The sequence below is a fragment of the Patagioenas fasciata genome, chromosome 12 (assembly GCF_037038585.1).
Source record: "Patagioenas fasciata isolate bPatFas1 chromosome 12, bPatFas1.hap1, whole genome shotgun sequence".
Classification (NCBI taxonomy): Eukaryota; Metazoa; Chordata; class Aves; order Columbiformes; family Columbidae; genus Patagioenas; species Patagioenas fasciata.
The window spans coordinates 17176886-17195187 of NC_092531.1; the positions used below are offsets into that span (position 1 = coordinate 17176886).

General features: G+C 42.9%; 1 protein-coding gene across 4 annotated transcripts in view; it reads left to right on the plus strand.

The window, feature by feature from the left end:
* The window catches only part of IGF1R (insulin like growth factor 1 receptor), a 171468-nt gene that overhangs the window by 102925 nt on the left and 50241 nt on the right, over positions 1 to 18302 (plus strand). The window lies entirely within an intron of this gene.

The window sequence follows — 18302 nt, forward strand, 5'->3', positions numbered from 1 at the left end:
CGGGGGCCCGCGCCGCTGCTCAAAGCCACCTTTCAGCCTCATGAAGCTGCATTGTGTAAACATCTTCAGCAATAATTTATTCTCTTGAAAGAGGCCAAACTAATCCTCGCATCCCGGTTAGAGCTGCCTTAGTCTGAGCAGCATGTTTTCTGTCTTGCAACAAGGCGTGACATCACATGAATATAGCGACATAATGTGGTCAAATACCATTTTAAACAGATTTTAAAATCCTGCCCTGTGGGGTGACTGTATTGGGAATGTTCTTCCTTCATCTGTGTGTTACCAAGCTAAATACCAAATCTTGGTTTTGCTAGAATGTTTCTATATGTGTAGGAAAAAACCAAACACTGTTGGTTTCAGTACATGGATGATTTCCCTCCCTGCTTTGTGTTTTGTCTTGGAAAAAAAGCAAATGCTCTTTGTAAAAGGAGGGAGAAGTGGAGAAAGATGTTTATAAGAATCTACCTGCATAGAAAGTAAGTGAAATTATTTTCTGACATTCAGATTGTTCGTGAACGTAGTTTGTTGTAAACAAATTCATAAAGCCCTTCTGGAGAAACATATGACTTTGATTTTTTTTTCCTTTTTTTTTTTTTTTTCCCTCCTATAGGAGCAGCATTCTTAACTTTTCCCTTACAGTTTTTCAGTGCATCCACAGAAGCTGTTGTTTTTGTCCCGTAATAGCACTCGCCTGAGCGAGGACATGCCATCTTTGGGGTTTACCTCTGTCTCCAGCCCTGGGGAGGTTGTTTACTACTTTCTGCCTGGAATAACAGGCCAGTCCCAGGGGTGCTCCCCGGCGAACAGGATTATTTGCTTCTGCCAAAATACCACCTCAGTGCAGGGCTGGGGACAGCGGGGTGCTGTTGTTGGGGGTGGCGAGATGCCAGCCGTGGGTACGGTGCCGGTGGGGCAGTGGGGTGCGGGATGCTGCCGCTGGGATGCGGGATGCTGCCCAGCAGTGGGACAAGGAGAATCCCCAGTGCTGCGAGTTCAGTGCACGTCTCCTCTGAAACAGTGAGACCCTTTTCAGGAGTAGAGGTGTGTTTAAGCCTATGTTTGGATGCTGAGCCTCTTCTAAATTTGGTTTCCCCTCATTAATACAGGAGCTGTTTCAGTCGCCCTGTAGGGAAAAACATGGGGTTGCTGTAGGGTGGGTTATTCTGGTGGGTTTTTTTTTCCACCTTTTATAAAAGGCCAAGGTCTGTTTTGGAGGCGAGGGAAGGTGCAGGCAGGGGTGGAGTGCAGGAGGCAGGGTCTGCTCTTCTGAGCTCCTTTGTGTGCCGAAAACCCCACGTTTCTGTGTCACCTCTTGTTGGGCTGATGAGGGGGGCACTGGAATAGGGGGGACACTGGAATAGGGGGGCAGCTCCTTTGCTCACTGGTACAGTCGTTGGGACAGGCAGGGCTGCCCAGATGTGCAGAATGGCTCTGTTCACCGGAGGATCTGTGTGGTGTTGTTTACATCTTGCTTTCCCTGGCTGTCAGGTTTTCTATAGGGAGGTGGTTGTCCCCACATCAGGGGAGAGTGGCGAAGGAAGCATGGCAGCGTCATGTTAAGTGTTTTTCTACCTTTTGCCATGACCTGAATCAGGTTTTCCCTTCAGTGTGAGTGCAGGGGGTGTGATGGAGAAGCAGGGATGGAATTATTTACGTTGAGGCTGCTGTGAACGTGTGGAGTGGAGCCGTGCATGGGAACAGGTGCTCTCGCCCATGGGCTCCTCGCTGAGCTGCCGTGCTCCGTTACACCACGCTGGCTGTTGCTGGGCTCATTGCCTGCTTAGATACCTTCCCTTCAGTGCCAGGGATATTTATAACCAGCTCCCTTTTTTGGCAGGGGATGGGGATGGCGGTGGATGGGATTTGAGCATTTCTGTATCCATCGGGAGGCTGAAGGGCCTGGTGGTTTTGTCTGCTGTTGGTGTCCCGGTGACCCGGGCTGCCATATGTGTCCAGCTTTGGTGTAACGACCAGCAGAGACACTTGCGTGTGTGCAACTGATGATTTGCAGCAGCACACGGAGCATGGTGGGATCCTTAGGCACCTCCATGCAGGTCCTGACAAAAGTAAAGTTTCAGAGATGATGCTGATAAATAAGAAAAATTAAGAGATTTAGTTCAAAGTGTAAAAATACAAGTCAATTGGGGTATCGCAATAAAAGCATAAAGGACTTCGGGTACCACGCTTAAAAATCCAGACACCCTAAGGAAATACAACGAAATTGAATTAGTTGCAGGACTTACTTCATTTTTGCTAAGACTTGTTGTTAATCATTTAAATTATCTGAAATGGAAATTACAATTATTGTAGGCACTTTTTTTGCTGTATTTCAGGGTACTCTCCCCTCCAGTAATTTGACCTCGTTTACCGGTGTTTCGATTCCACACTCTCATTTTGAACACTTTCTGCTTGTTACCAGCTTTACCAAGTCTTCTAAATATTTTACTGTCTGTTCTATTCCAGGGTCAAATGAGACAAGCATTATCTGCTGGCCAGAGAAAAAACTGTGTTGAAAACCAGTGCTAGTGGAGTCCCTTAATAGAACAGAAGCATCAGACCTGAAAATATATGTGTATGCTTCAAAATTTACTTCTCTCCCCCCTTCTCCAGCAGCATCTGATAAGATTAACTTCATAACTAATATTTGCTTTTCAGAAAACTGTTTGCCTTCTGTGAAACTTCTGTGGAGTTTCTGCTGGAATTATTTGTTCAAACTGAATTTCATTGCATTGCGTAAATGATGCACGTGCTGCAAGGGAAGCAGCAGATTCTGGAGGCGACACATGGATCGAGAAATCTCGCTCTGTTGTGGTAGCGCTTGTTTCTAGGACAGATGTACCTAACTAATTTTTCAAATTAAATGCAAATCACGGGTAGTGCAGGGTGCCAGTTTCTCAGTGGCTTTTGAAATGTTTTGTTGTTTTTTTTTTCTTTCTGTGAGAAGTGCAATGTGCTGCTTCGAGTGGCAGTCGGAATATGAAGAGTTGCCTCGTGTTTATTAATGGGCGATCTTGACAGGTCTTCAGAAAGAAGCTGAAGAATTGTTAGCATTTATCCCTTTGGCTTGTGCACTAATATATTTTGTAGCAGTCCTCTTCAAATGTACAGAGTGTTATAGATCTGATAAAATCACTTATAAGAAATTAGGCTCAACTCCCACAAAGTTAAGATCTCTATGGCTAGGATAGCAACTAATATTTCTACTTAGTGAATTTTGCAAGCAGTATTAAATCACTGAGGTTAATCTAGTGACCGTGTTTTTTCCAGACTGTCTTCTGAGTGCAAATTACGGGTATATAATTTCTGCTTTTACAAGAGTAACGTTGGTTTTGTGTACTGTATGCTGCCTGTACGTAGAGTGTCACATCTTTGTGTTGGTTGTGAAGAGATACAAATAGCGTTTGTCTATAATTGTATTTCCGGCTTTCAAAATAATCAGTAAAAATTCTTTAGAGAATAATTGCTGCTCCATTCCTGTTCCCCAACACATTCAAGGATGGACAGAGCATTTCTACCTCAGGTGATCACCCTAATCATCATGGTTTCAAAACCAAACTTCTTAACTTTAGAGAAGTCATTAATACAGTACCACTTAAAAAAAAAAAAGGCATTTAAAAAAAATTTTCTGCCTTATGTTACTGAGTTTCTACCAATTTAATAAGCTACTTGCTTTGAATTTGGATTTGTCCTGTGTGCCTGTGCCCAGCACCACTTTGCCACTCCTGTTGGTGTGTCCCAGGCTGTATCGCGGCAGCGCTGGCTGATGGTTTTCCCTTAGGCTCAGCCCTTCTCCTTAGGCTCAGCCTTCAGCAGGCTTGGGTTTTGGTGAGCAGGAGTTCTTAAATTCCCTTTGGAAACGGGTCCCTTCTGTGCAGCCTCAGGCTGTGACCTGTCTCTGCCAGGCTGTCGCTTCCACGCTGTCTCAGGCCTGGATAAAGTCACGTCATTCTTCCCTCTGATGTTTACGTTTCTGCTTGATGAGACCCAAGTGAAATAAATACAGACTTGGAAAGTACTGGAGTAGCTTCCATCTGGGTCTCTTAGAAGTTTTGTAGCCCAGAGCAGGAGGTCCTGGTGCCAGATGCTCCTGCATCGCTCCCCTGGCTTGCACAGAGGCCTGGGCTGCTCTGTGATTTAACCAAGGCCCCGAAGTCCACCATCACAATATCAGCTCTGAAAAGCATTGGTTTAAATTATTATTCAGTACATTTAGAGTATGTCTAAAGCCCACTGGATTTACTACCTAGATCTCCGTATTTGTTGGATGTGTTTTCAGTGAAATAACAGCCGAGAGCTGGTGGATGGTGGGTGGCTTTTGCAGCAGATCAGAACGGGGTGGGAAATGAAGGGTGGATAGCGTATGACTGATAAGTAGCACTTACTGTAAAGAGCTTAAAAAAAGGAGTAATCTGAGAGTGGCTGTAACTTGCAGGAATTTAGGGTATCGCACTTGTGGCTGTACTGAAATCTCTATTTTGCAGCTCTTCTTTTTATATCCTTTTGTCCTTTGAAATGCTTTGCTGTTAGGGTTGGGCTCTTATTTATTTATTTCATGCTCAGCAGCTGCAGTGCTCAGGCTGGTAGCTGAGATGCTAACAATGCGCTGCCTGCTGCCAAGAAAGGAGGTATTTGCATTCATTTTCACTTTCTTATTCTGAATACAAAAAATCCAAATAACCCCCCTGTGGTCTCACTGAGTCCTGCCTCCCCTGAAATGTAAATACATGTGCCGATACACAATTTAGAGTACCGGTGGTGCGTTATGTACATCAGTTTGCCAAGTAGATAATGAAAGTGTCCACATTCTGTAAAACAAAGCAGTTTTGCTGTGATCTGGAGTAGCCATACTAAACTAAAAAAAAGCAAAACAAATTCTATAAAACCAAAACAAACAAGCAAACCCAACAAAACCAAGCCAAAACAAGCACCAACCAAACAAAAACAAACAAAAACCAGTAATAGGTTTTATAAGGAGTATTTAACAGGATTAGAAGTCTGATGCTCAAAAAAGTCTTTTTTCCTCAAAATTTCCAATTGTTCCTACTGATTGTATCAGAAACAGTCTGTATACAAAAGAGGCAAACTTTTAACGTTTTTCACTCCTGATTTTGACAGCAATGTAAGGAAGGGGAACTGGAGACTTGTTAGAGGTTCCTACAGGAGCAGCTTTGTGGCCCAGAACTGGGGGGATTTGGGGGGCTCGGGGTGTTTTGGGGGAGGCTGTGCCATGTCCTGCCGCTCGCTGGTGATGTTGAGAACGGGAAACAAACAGGATCAGAACCTTCTGAATGTGGAGCTTGGGATGCATCGACTGGACTACAAAGGGCAGCAGTTTAACTAAAGGGGCATAATTTGGGGGGGGGGAAATCACACAAGTCCAGAGATTGAAACCCCATGTTTTTTATATTGTAATAAATTGATTAAAACAGATGTCAAAAATAACCCTATTGCCGTGACACTTTTGTGTGTGTCTGCTCAGTTTTTAATAAGCCTTTCATTATGATTCAGAACATTTTGTAGAAATCCACCACGCCATCTTTTTTTAATGCACTAAATGATCCACAGTGTGTTTCTTTTGTGGCGAAACCGCATTGCCTCAGCATGAAGAGTGCACAGTGCACACGTGTCTTTGTTTGATTCAACATGTTTTCCTCTTCCAGTGCTGGAAATAGAACGTTTTAGTTCTTCAGTCACCACTGCGGTGTGTTTCTGAGAGCGTGTGGGGCTTCAGAAAGGGCAGGAAAGGCAGGTATGTGCTTTGGATCTTCCAGACACACAAAGCCCATGTGCTTTTTGCAAACAGCTCTCGCAGCTCGGTGTGTCTGGAAGAAATCGCCCCCGAGGAAGCAGATTTCTGCAGTTTTGAGCGGCTCTGTTCGGTGCACTCCGTGGCTGGTTTTTCCTCTGAAACATCAGTGTGAAGAGACAGAGGGCTAAAGGAGGAAAAAAAAAATCTGCTGGTACTTGTTTAGAAATATCAAATAACCTCCAGTGTGGGATTTTTATCTTGCTGTCTCTGTGGTAAGAGAGGCAGCGAAAAGACACTTGAAAGCCTAGGACAGCATAGCCTGTAGGAGCTTTACAAATTGATTCAGATGTTCCATTCAGAGCAGAGATTTGATACAGGGTAATGAAATCAAATGGCTTCAAATAATCTTTTATTGATTTTTATGGAGAGAAATCTATACCTGCAGAATCAAACTGAGGTTATGGGAAGAGCTGCCTTTAAACTCTGCTTTGTTTTGTGCACGTGTGCTTTGAAAAGCGTGTTTTTTCCTGTCCCTTGAATGGCTGCTTTTGCTTCCCTTTAAGTCTGAAGTCAAGAAATGTGCTGAAATGTTAACAGCATGAAAACATTCTGTCCTATTTAATAGGGCTGGTACACGTGCAGTGTTTTGAGAAGATGTTTTTTTGCTAAGATCTGCGTGGGTCTGAGGGGGCGCGGGGCCGTCCCTGTCCCTTGGGGAGCGGGTCCCCGTGGGGCACAGCGGGGGACGCTGCTCCGGACTCACAAACAACCGTCACGTGGCCCCGCAGCCAGAGCATTATCCTTATTGGATTTCCCTTCCGAGCTGGGGCTGATTTGAGTGTTTTGGAATGAGTGGTGAATGAAACAACCCGTCTTTTTTTTTTTCTCTCCCAGCTGCAGGGTTTAGGATGCACAAAGAGTCACCGAACTTGTAGAAGGCTCCTCTAAATGCAGGTGCTTGCAGTGCAGCCTGCTTTTCTTTACAAAAATATGTTAGCATGGGCAAGCACCGTGCACTTGCTGCCACGTGAGAGGATGTAGAGGTGCAGATAAAATAACAAATACGCTTGAGATCTCAATTTCATTCTGTGCATTTTTCTCCCCGTTTAACCAATAGGGGTTTTATTTAAAATGTTGTTTTTTCTGTTTGCTGGCACATAGTTCCTTAGACCCACCGTGTACCCGGTAGAAGCCGCAGCGCTCTAGATGTGAGACGATTCTTTGGACCAGTCTCCCAATGCTTGATTGTGAATGATTAGACTTCAAAAGCATTTAGCTCTAAATGCGATTATAGCTCAATTTCTCTGAGTCTTTTGATTTACAGTGTGCACATTATAAATGAGTCGGGTACTGTCCATAAAATAATACATGCTGCAGTGCTTCGCTAAGAACGTAGCTTAGATCATGAGATCAGACTTACAGCTGAATACTTCTTAGTTGTAATCTTCATCTTTAGATACTGGAGCTCGGCAATCCTTTAGTTTGTTGGACTTGTGTCAGCGTTGCTGATTTATCGAGCTAACCCTGATCGAAACCAGCAGCAACTAGATGCGCACTTGAATGAACTTTGTAGCTTCTGGTTATTGATAGGGATGCCAGTGGGCTGTATTGATGATTAGGAAGTACACAGTGACAATTCATTAGTGGTTTATAGGGAATAACTCATGAGGTTGCATTTTTAGGAGTCTGGGGTAAAGAGAAGGCTTGAGGGGTGATTGAAGAGCCCAAGAAAGAGACTGCAGAGTGTGTAAGATTCTGAAGGATAATTTAGGCCAACAGGGGAGCTGGGAAGAGCTCCTGTACAGCGGGATGTGCTAAAGTGAACAGGATGCTGTCCTGGTCTATCCAGAGGTGGGACAGATGTGAGCAGAGCTGAACGCTGCTGCGCGAGTGTGTGGAACCAGGCCAAGGGGCTTGTGGACTTGGACAGTTTCTTTTAAGTTTAGCTTGGCAGATTTCAAACGGCATTTTAAAAGATTTTGGTTTCCAGAGACATTGCAGTTAAGTGTGCTGAGCCTATTCTTTTTTTTTTGATGTCCATTGCACGAAGAGCCACAAAATGCTTTTGAAGTAATCTTTTCTCAGAGGTACTTGATGCTCAGGAACACAGTGACCTGGTATTGTCATTCTCTAGATGACAATTTTTAAGCTGGATAGATGTGTTAATCTCAAGAAAGGCAGTTAGGAGAGATCTCCCTGGTTCACATGCGGACAGTCCCGACCGTGTCCCAAGCTGTGTGCAGATCAGGGAGACTCCAGGCTCCTTTATTTGTGCTGTGGGTGAAATCGTGTGGCTTTCCTGGGAGCGTGTCGAGTAAGGCAGGTAAATCTGCCAGTGAGTGTGGGGCACTGGACACTGTGGCTGCTGGTGGCCAAGAAAATCCAGCCACGAGTGGCACTGGCTGTGTAGCAGAGGTTGGATCAGGCATGGAACTATGGAGTTACGAGGGGACCAGAGGTGAAGGGGTGGGTCTGAGGTGATGGGAGTCGTGTGTGTCTGAAATTGGAAGAGGCTACCGTCCCTCTCCAGAGAGCATGAGAACCAGAATTAGATTAACCTGTTTCTTTCTCAAGTGCCAAATTTGGCGGTGATATATCTTAGAAACAACTATTGACATGACGTTGATCCAAAGATTACACTGATGTGAACATGTAAACTTGCCCAGGTGGCACCATCTGCATCTGTGATTAAATAAAAAGAGGAGGACAAAACAGAAGAAACAATGTAGTTTAAAAAATAATTTGTAAAGCTATTTGGCTTACTACTTAAAAAAACCTCCAAAACCCAAAAAGCTCTTGAGTCAAAATATCAAAGATAGAAACTTTTGGAAAAGATACCATGCGTACATTATCTTGTAAGAATCTCAAGACTGTGTTTTACATCGTCTTCACTAAAGCAGTTTATCATACTCCTTCCAGCTAAATCTTACAGCTCAGGGATGTGGTGCTGACTTGTATGAATCTGTCAGGTATCACCAAAAGCCGTTGTCTCCCTGCTGTTGCATCACACAAGCGTCACTTCTTTCCATGCGGGAGATGATGACACTGGTTGTCACCCTGCAAAGTTTGTAGAATCGCGACCGGAGTATCATTTTGTTTGTCACAAAGAGCACAAAGATATTTTGCATTGCAGACTAGGCTGCAGACCCCAGTTCTTCTGAATAACATTCTGTAATCCTGCGCTGAAGTCTGTAATTTAGAGCTTGTTATGTTTTAGAAGAAAATTATTACTGTCATGTAGTGTCAGAGGCTTTTGCCTATCGAGATAAACAACTTTTTCTGTTCCTATATCTTCTGCTGTAGCTTCGAGTAACCTGCCGGCTTTTTTTTGCTGCATCAGTTCCCCTCCTGCTTTAAAATGTGCATCAAAACCAACCATGTAGATTTCACACTTTGCAGAGCATTTTGAGAACTGCTGATTAAAAAGTGCTGTATAAATGTCAAGTATATATTTTTCTGTTACTAAGCATTCATGAAGTTTAATTTGTAGGAACTAAGGCCAAGAAGCTGATGTTATTAGGAACAAGCTCTTTAAAACCTGGAAAAGCAAAGCGTAAGGTTTGTCAAATGAACGATTGGTTGAAAAGCACTTCCCAGGAAAGGTATAAATGGATTAGAAGTTTCCCGTGTGGGGAAGGACACGATGTGGGGAGGAGGGGGGAATGAGTCAGTTTGTGGATCCTGCTGTAGCGGTTAATCCTCCAGCAGCGGCGAGGCCGCCAGCGCGTGCTGCATCCTCAGGGATGATCTCCGAGAAGCTGCTTTACTTTCTGTCATCCCTTTAGCAGGACGCAGTGCCCAGATAAAGTGCATCAATTGAATCTGAGAAATATTTAAGCTGAAATATATATGAAGGATAGTAGCTAGTCCAGCCCCCTTACTTTTTCCCCATGTTGTTCCTAATTCAGAAAAACAAACCATAAAAAAAACCCTTGAACTTTGTGCAAAAATCTGTTGCTCTATAATTTGCAATTTAAATTATACTTCCCTGTATTTGACTGCAGGCAAAATGAGCTATTTATTCCCATCCAGTTCAGTGCTTTTTATTTTCGGGGTGTGTGTGGGGGGGACATTCTGGAATACTAATTATTTTCCCCTCCCTGTTTCATGTTTTGTAACCATCAACAAGGAGGATCTCCTGTTACTTGGTAGTTCCTCTTTATTGTTTTTTGGTGAAGGTTCTGTCTGAACCTGGACCAGAGGTGGTAAATAACTCTTGATCACAGCATTTCTCAACATCAGCGTTGCGTGTTTTGGGGATGATATTGGTAACTCTGGCATGGCCAGAAATATTTTGCTCTTTGTCTGCTTTGCGTGTTGTAAATATACACCTAGAGAACTTATTGAGTGGTATGGCTGGCACGTTCAGAATAGATCAGTAAAAGGAGGAGGATGCACTTTTGAATGGTAAAAAGGCAGTGTAGCGTCATGAGGGCTTTGAAAACGGCAAACATGATGATGCTTTCACCCATTTGACCCCTATAACTGAAGATATCTGCAGTTACTGGCTCGAGGAGACCTATAACTGGAGAAAAAAGGTAATGGCAATCTTATTTACTGCACTGTTATTGAGAAATAAAATTTATCATTCATTAGATTTTCCATTTGTAGGTGTCCTATAAACCTAATAATTCCTAGGGTAAACGAGGTGGTGAGAAGTCTTCAGTCTGCATGAAGAAGCTATAAATATTTTCATCACTGAATTGTAGACTGCTTGTTTGTTTTGGGAACCTGCATCTTCTCCTATACCTAATACTAACCCTCTGCAGAATAAATTAAATGTTTAGTGGAATTTTACCATTAAAAACATTAGTGCAATTTTAACATTAAAAAAAATGAAGAAGAGGGTCAGTCAGAATGTTTTTGTGAAAGAACAGATATACTTTAATTACTATAATATAGACTTTTTTTTTAGTGGCATGAATACTTGCAACCTGTGTTTTTTATGATTTCAAAAGGTAATACTAAGCTTTGCTGTATTTAGTTCTTCAAAGACCTTTTTATAATTTTCCTCCCTAATTTTGATTGAAGAAAAAAATATTCCATATTTAAATCCTTCCCTCAAAGTGAACTTTAACTTCCTGGGATAAATTTAGATCATATTTCTTCTTGCTAAGTAGGAGGAGTTTTTAATAGCTTTTAGAAGTTTGTCTTGTGTTATGGGTATGCAAGGTGCCGGAAGACAATTACACCAGCAGCGTTACTGTTCAGAGGGTGGGAAGTGCAGATTATCTTTTTTCCCTGGGATCAAAGGGAAGGAGCTGGAGGAGTTTATATTATAAGGACAAATTTATTTTGATAGAAGAAAACTTTCTCAGTTCAGATAAACAAATCTGGCCACGTTGGCTGCTGCTTTCCTGCTAATGTTTTTTGGTCAGTGGATATTGAGGGTTAATATTTTTAAGCGTAGCCCAGATGATTTTTCTGTGTAGATCCCCAGAAAACTTCTGATCTTGAATATGTTCTCACTCCTCAGCACTGGGGGGGTTTGTGGAAATGGCCCAAGTCATTACATGGAGACTAGAACACAAGGCAGTTACACAGGAAGAGAAACTTGTTTTCCTTTGCCCTTCAGTGCTGGGCAGCGCTCGTTCTGCATTCTCTTAATTCCCGATGTGACAGCACCATTCGGTACTTTTCTGTCTCTGGACTCTGCAAAGCCCCATAGGAAGAGTTGTGGGTTTCTTGATTTTTGTGGTTTATTATAGCTCAAGTACCGTAACAAATCTTCATGGGAGTTAGAGCCCAATCCCAGCCACTACAACAGATTTTGAATTAGAAAAAACCCACATGTGTTTTTTTCTTCCTCTGCTTTTTGTATAAATATTTCTTTATATTGAGCATGTGTAGAATCTGCACATTAGAAACGGTTTCTGTGCCCTGTGGGTGCCCAGCACATGGGAAAAAAAGCATCAATTATGAGGCACCTCTGTCATGGCAAGGACTTAGATGCTTTCTGGGATTTATGAATTTTTTGTTTCAAAGATGAGATGTGGTTGTGTGATTGTTGGGCAGACCGTAGGACATTCGTATGGATTACGAGTGCCACTCAGCCCTTGTTCATGTGAAATCCATCATCTTCCTTATTTTGCTGCATCTAGATACCCATACAGCCTCTTTTCTCTGCAGAGTGCCAGCATCGCTGAACACGCTGTGGCCTCGAGGGGATTTTTGGATGAAGTTTGAGTATTTTGTCTGGTTTCCAGTGGCCAATGAATAACAGTCTGTCAGACTTTGTTGTAAAAGCTTGGATTTACCTGGCACTTGTGTGTCTGTACCGTAGGTGACTGACGGAGCGGCTCAGCTGAGCATCAAAGTGCTAAAATAAGTAAAGCCAAGTGTGTAGCAACAACCGTAGGGTTTGGGCTATAAACGGGCCTGGGCTGTAGATGATGTATCGGTGCCATCGATATGCAGCCCAGTGCCAGTTGGGCGTGTAATTGCACAGCAATGGCCTCTAATACCAGTTTCAAGAAGAGCTGCCAAAACCACAGCGCTCGAGGCCTCTCCCTCCACGTTGGGCCAATGCTGGAGCGAAACAGCCCCCAGCTTGTTCCTCCAGGACACAGGCCTGCCTTGTTAGGAAATCGGTGAAGTTTGGGAACCCACAATACCTCACATAGCTCTGTGTACAGTAACGGAGGGTGGAAATAGGGCCATAGGCATGAGCAACCAGACAAGTTATAAATATAGAATACTCTCTCAATTCCAGTTTCGTTAGTCATGGGAGGACAGTGAGAGTTTTATAAACTTATAAGGAATATACAAACAGTTATGAATTTAAAATAACTCCGTATAATTTTTTTAGTGTGTGAAAAGAGTATTCTTTTTTGAGACCATCCATGTAAGTATCTGCTATACACAGTGTGTAAGGATCTGCATATTTATACGTTCATGTGAATGTGACTTGAGATGACAGAAAAAGGTACTGGAGTGGAAAAGTGTAGCTCAAACGTGCCAAACTGTAGCAGAAACTGAGTGGGAAGCAGCGTGCTTCCCACTTGTGCCAGCATCAAAAACGTGCATCCCCCTTTTTCTGTAACAAGTGCCGTCTGATGCCGTCTCTGGGTTCACTGAGCTGCCTGCGCCGCAGCCCCGGCCATCCAGCCGTACAGCTCACCTTGACTGTCCTTCCTATAAATAAATAAAACTGCCTGCTGCTCCCTAATCTGATCACAAATCCTTGCTACAGGATAGGATTTAGAAAGTCCAAGGCAATGTCGTTGTTATTTTTTTCCAGTCGTACTAACAGGAATTCCTCAAAAGCACGTGCATGTGTACGAGCAGAGACAACTCGCGCATCCAAGTATTAGCTGTGTGTTTGGCCCCGTGGCCAGCGGTGCCGTGTGTGCCACGTGTCCCGTGAGTATGTTACATGTGTTTGCAGTTTCTGAGGGATGGCATAGTAAAGCATGGTTTTTCCTCCTTCAGTTGATTTTATCAGTGTGTTGGAGAACTGAAATAGCTCTGCCTCTTGTTCTTTGGAGATCAAACCATATAAGATGGAGTTAAAAGTTCACATCTGGACAATTTAGGTTGCTTTACAGGCTACAAAAGCAATTTGCATCACATCCGAAAAGATACTCAATATTTTCCATTTTCTCTCTCAAAACTTCCATTCACAATTCTGGTGTACGAGAAGGAGCAAGTTTTAATATGAATTTCAAGGCAGTTGTATCATTTTTGCTGTCTGTGTTACCTGTAAATTAGTTAAAATGCATGAAGAGATGGATTACTGTGCTGTCTTCCAGTCTGCTTTTGGGTCCTACAAACTCTGACACCTTCTGTATTCCCTCTACGCTTAAAATAGAGGAAAGATTTAGAAGAAAAAATTATTCCATGATTATTAAAACCAAGGAAAGAGCTCACCTTTTGTTTGTTGCGAGTCTCGAGAGCACAACCTTCAGTTGCTGTTAGATTTGCTTACACTCACTTGTATTTCTGGAAGTCATGAAGGAAATACTTTGTTTAATCGCTTTGAACATAATTGCCTTAATATTGTTTGAAGCAATGTTGATCTTAAAAGGATTCCTTCACTTGCAATGTGCAAATATCGTGATGACGTGCTTCCAGGCTTACCATAGTTGAAAACAAATGCACCCAGGTGTCTCTGATAACTTTACAAACCATCAGTATTCTTGCATCTTGTTTTGCCCTTCCATTGTAATTCTTCTCTTTCTGCAGATTCCTAAATATCTGGATGTTAATTGTGTTTTTAGTGGACTATCTTGCAGATGAATATCTCGAAAAAAATTGCTGTGTATTAAACCAAGTTTGAATATCCTCACTCTTTCTGGCAGTTTCCTTGAGTTTTCATTTTTTCAGTGATGTAAAACTCAACAAATGTTTTATTTGTTGTTGACACACGTATCCTAGCTGGAGATGAGCAAAACCATGGCTTTTACTGAAGCTTTTTTTCGTTTTCATAGCAATTAGCCTTCGACTGGAGCGGTGCTGATGTCCGCCTCTAAGGCCAGCGGGATGTTTCATTGCTTACGCCAGAATGGTTGAGCCCGTTGATGGGCTTAATGCATAAACACAAAGGGCTTTCTTGAAACAAAGTGGGAGTTGAATCCCTCCAAACCAGTGACTTTTTTTCCCTCCAAGATTAAACCACCATTATCTTTCAGCATAATTTAATCCACTGTGATAATGTAATCAAACTGTCTTCTTCCTTTAGAATAAATCTGGAATGTGAATAGTTCTCTTCCTCCAGCTGGGGTTTTGCCAGGACATGACTGACCAGCACTCCTTGCTTGCACTATATTAATTAAATCCTGTGAAGTTGATTGCCTTACACTTGCAGCATTTGGAAGACAAGCAGATTAAACCTTGCTTTAAGCAACAACAAGCAAAACCCCGATAATATTGCTCGTAATCTGGAGTGAAGAGATAATTTGCTTCAGAGCCATTCTGCAGCAGCTCTTCTCTTACGCATTACTGAAGAGTTCAGGAACTTCACTTTTCCCTTGAGAAATGTGACCGAATCTGTGACCGTGAGGGGTGGGTGGTTGCAGAGCTTGGGGAGCAGCTTTCACCACTGTGGGGTGGCCTCATTTTCCTGCCATCGTCCCCACCGACATTGGCGTTACTCTTGTGGTTTGCATCTTCCGGGGGGAAATTTCACTTTCACAGAGGAAACGCTTCTAGAACAGTGCAGCACTGATGCTAAAACATTCCCCACCTATTTGTTTGCCTAGTGTTGGAGATAGAGTACAACTGGCCCGAAGGCCTGCTTGATGCTTGTGTATACGCCTCAGTCGGGTTTGTTTATGTACTGAATTCGCGCTGGCCTGGAAGGGACAAAATGGGCTTGTTTTTTTCCTCTTTCTCTCAAGTGCCAGCTGCAATGGTGCCAGTCTGCGTTGTGCTGGGCAACGTAAACTGTTTTGGAAGAGAATGCAATTTGTGCTGCCCGGGTTTGTCAATAAGTCGTGTTTATTTGCACCTTCCTGGTTGTTAGTATTACGCACTTAGCAGCGAATGGAGTAGCTGTGCTATCTGTCGGTTCCTGTTGATTGTGGGCTAAGGTGGTTCTGGTCTTCACTCGGGTTTCCATTTGCTCTAATTTTGGTGTGGTGTGGGGAGCCGTAACGCTGCTGGAGCTTTTAGCAGGGTTGATTGCTTCGCTTGCAGAAAACCTGAAGGATGGGAGGTTTTACAGTGCCAAATAGTGTCCCTGAGTCCTCTAGTCACTCTCAATAAAACGGATTTAGCACATGTGCTGTTACGTGTCACAGCTGGGTAGCCTGGAAGCTGTTTTGTGGTAACTTCTAGGGTAAAGAATGAATGAGAGATGGCCAAAAGGGGGAGGGGGATGTCATCAAACTCCAGTGTATCCAACTGAAATATGCTTTGGGTTGTTTCATCATAATCTTTAATAGGCTGCACTGTTATTTTCAACGAGGAAGGAGAGCTACAGCTATATTGTGCCGATGTGTTTGTGTGTTTGGGGATTACAAACAGTGTCCTGGGCCTCTGGCTCCTCGGGCTGTGCTTTTGCTGATGCCTGTGCTGCTCTGAAATGCTGTAGGTACCGAAACTATTCTGAAGGGAAGGGGAAATATTGATGTTGACAAAAAGGAAGTGTAAAACTAGAGGGCATTGAGTACCTCACCACAACAATATGTTCTAGCCAAGTGTTTGTTTAATTGAATGATGAATGTTTCCTCTACGTTTGATAGACTTTACTGCATCTGGTGGCGTCCGAGAGTCTCCGGGTGCTGAGCGGTGCTGGGCTTTCTTCTCACCTGCCTCTGCTCCTCCTTCTGCTTCTTTGCTCTGGAGTTCTCTACAGATGCTTCAGCTGAACAGTTGGATCCAACTGCTGCACGACTGGCTATACAGGTGTTTAGTGTGGCATTGGTTTTCAACCATAACATCCTGAGGAAGGGGATGTGAGAGTGCATTCCTTTATCAATATCAATATTTCATATTATTAAAGGTTGAGCCTAGTGGGCTGATGTCAGGTCAGACAAATCCTTTGAGGGTTGCTTTTTCGATTCTGGGTGCTTCATCTCACCCATTCCTTACCATGGGGGATGCTGCGTACAGCGTCTGTGACAGACTGAAATACCAAGAAACAGGAGACCAAAAAGCTTTGTGTGCAAGCTGACCAGATGCAGTTAAACTTCAGCTGGATTTGTACAGTGGGAAGAAGAAAATAATTCACAGAACCACTTCAAAATGATTTCAGAATGCTTGGAAAGGTCTGACAGATAAAAATGGGCTGGTAGTGGCTAGGATGTAAACACAGAAACACAAGGCTAGAGAATTGATCTCCAGGCAGATGTAGCTTGCAGGCTGTAGACCTAATGCCCTCTTTCTGCTTATTGGGGTAAGTTTGTGGAAACTTATCCAAATACTGTACAGGTGGGCACCGTTGTGTATGTGCTAGAGAATTAAAGGAGGAGGAGATGATCGCTTTCAAGTCTTGCTCTCAGTGCTGGGTGGAGCTGAGCCTTGGGGGTCTTGGAGTTCATTTCAAAACCTGCCAAACTCTATACCTTAACTACTAGAAAGTGCTTTGTTATGGCATCTTTTCGTTTGCTTTTTTTTTTACTTGAAGATTTCCACTGAACATGAATCTTTTAGAGTGCTGGGGGGAAACAGAAAACACACAAAAATATACTGTTGTTAATATGTTGCTAATATGTGTTTCTGTAGCAGTATAAAGGTTTTATACAGCTGCTCTAAGTGACCTCATCAAATTGGAGATGACTTGTTACTTATATTTCTGTGATAGGAACATGATAATGCATGGTTTTATATGTGCATTTCCTTATTGCAGCCTTTATTCTGTAGTTATTTGATTACAGCCCTGGCCATGAATCACTGGAACTGGATTTTCTGAGTAATGTCCCTCCAGTCTCTCACATTATACTGGGCAGGAGAAATCAGGTCCTGCCTGAGTATTTGAAGTCAGCTGTTTGCAAGCCCATACCAAAGTTCAGACTATTAAAATGCAATATTTTAAAATTTCTGTCGTGTAGACGGATTAACGTTCCAAAAATGACCATTTTTTTTTCTGTCTTTGTGGATAAATTTACACAGCTAATTTTTTTCAATACTTGGCTTGGAGAAAACACTCCCTTCCTCCTCTGCTTTCCAGAACTAGGCTTTTTTCCCCCCCTTTCCAAAACATCATTTCATGTGAAGGATGCTCTAAAAAAGCAGCAACAGTATATTTAAAAAAAAAAAAAAGGAGGATTGAATATCATTTTACAAGGAGAGAAAGAATCTTTAAAAAAATATTTATCCCACACTTGGCAACCTTTTTGCTCGCCCGCATGTGCCTGGCGCGGTGCCACCCTTGGCAGAGGCCGCTGCCTCCGCTTGCCAGGGCTCTTCCTCTCCTGGCCGCCTCTGCACTCCCTGTGACCCATTGTTTATTCACCTGATTTCTGTGTTTCGGCGTTGCTGAAGTCACGGCGTCTGGGAGATGATAAGAACACTTTGTCTGTGCAAACCGTACAATAGCCGGGATGTGTTTGCAGCGAGCTTTAGCTTTGTGTGCACTTCAAATAGCAGGAGGGACGAGGCGTCCGGCAAACTCAGGCTGTCCAAAAAGGAACCACCGTAAATACAGAGAGAGATGATTTGTTTCTTTCCCAAACCTTGCTTTGTGTTTGCAATGTTGGTTTAACATCTTGGGGGTTTTGATTGAGAATAATGGGTCTCTGAGTCAGATTCTGTAGGAGCTCCTCTTTTTTGTAAGATTTTTGCATGTAGTTTTATGGTATCTCCTTCACGTATGTCAGGTCTGAATCTGATTTTCTTAGTAAGTGGGTGTCTTAAAATGGAATATTCTGCTTTTTATGTGAGTGATCATAGTATCTTAATAGTATTTGGAAAACCTGGTGAATTTTGTTGAAAAGGAAAACTTCTCATCTGGAGGAATCAGAGAGAAGGTGAAGCATGGATGGTCAAAGAAAATACTGCTGTTGGTTTTGCTCCGGTAAATTTGATTTGTGGCTACTGATACTCTTGTAATGTCCTTCTCTGAAGAGCAGATGATTATTCAGTACCTTCACGCCCCAAATGTAAACAGACG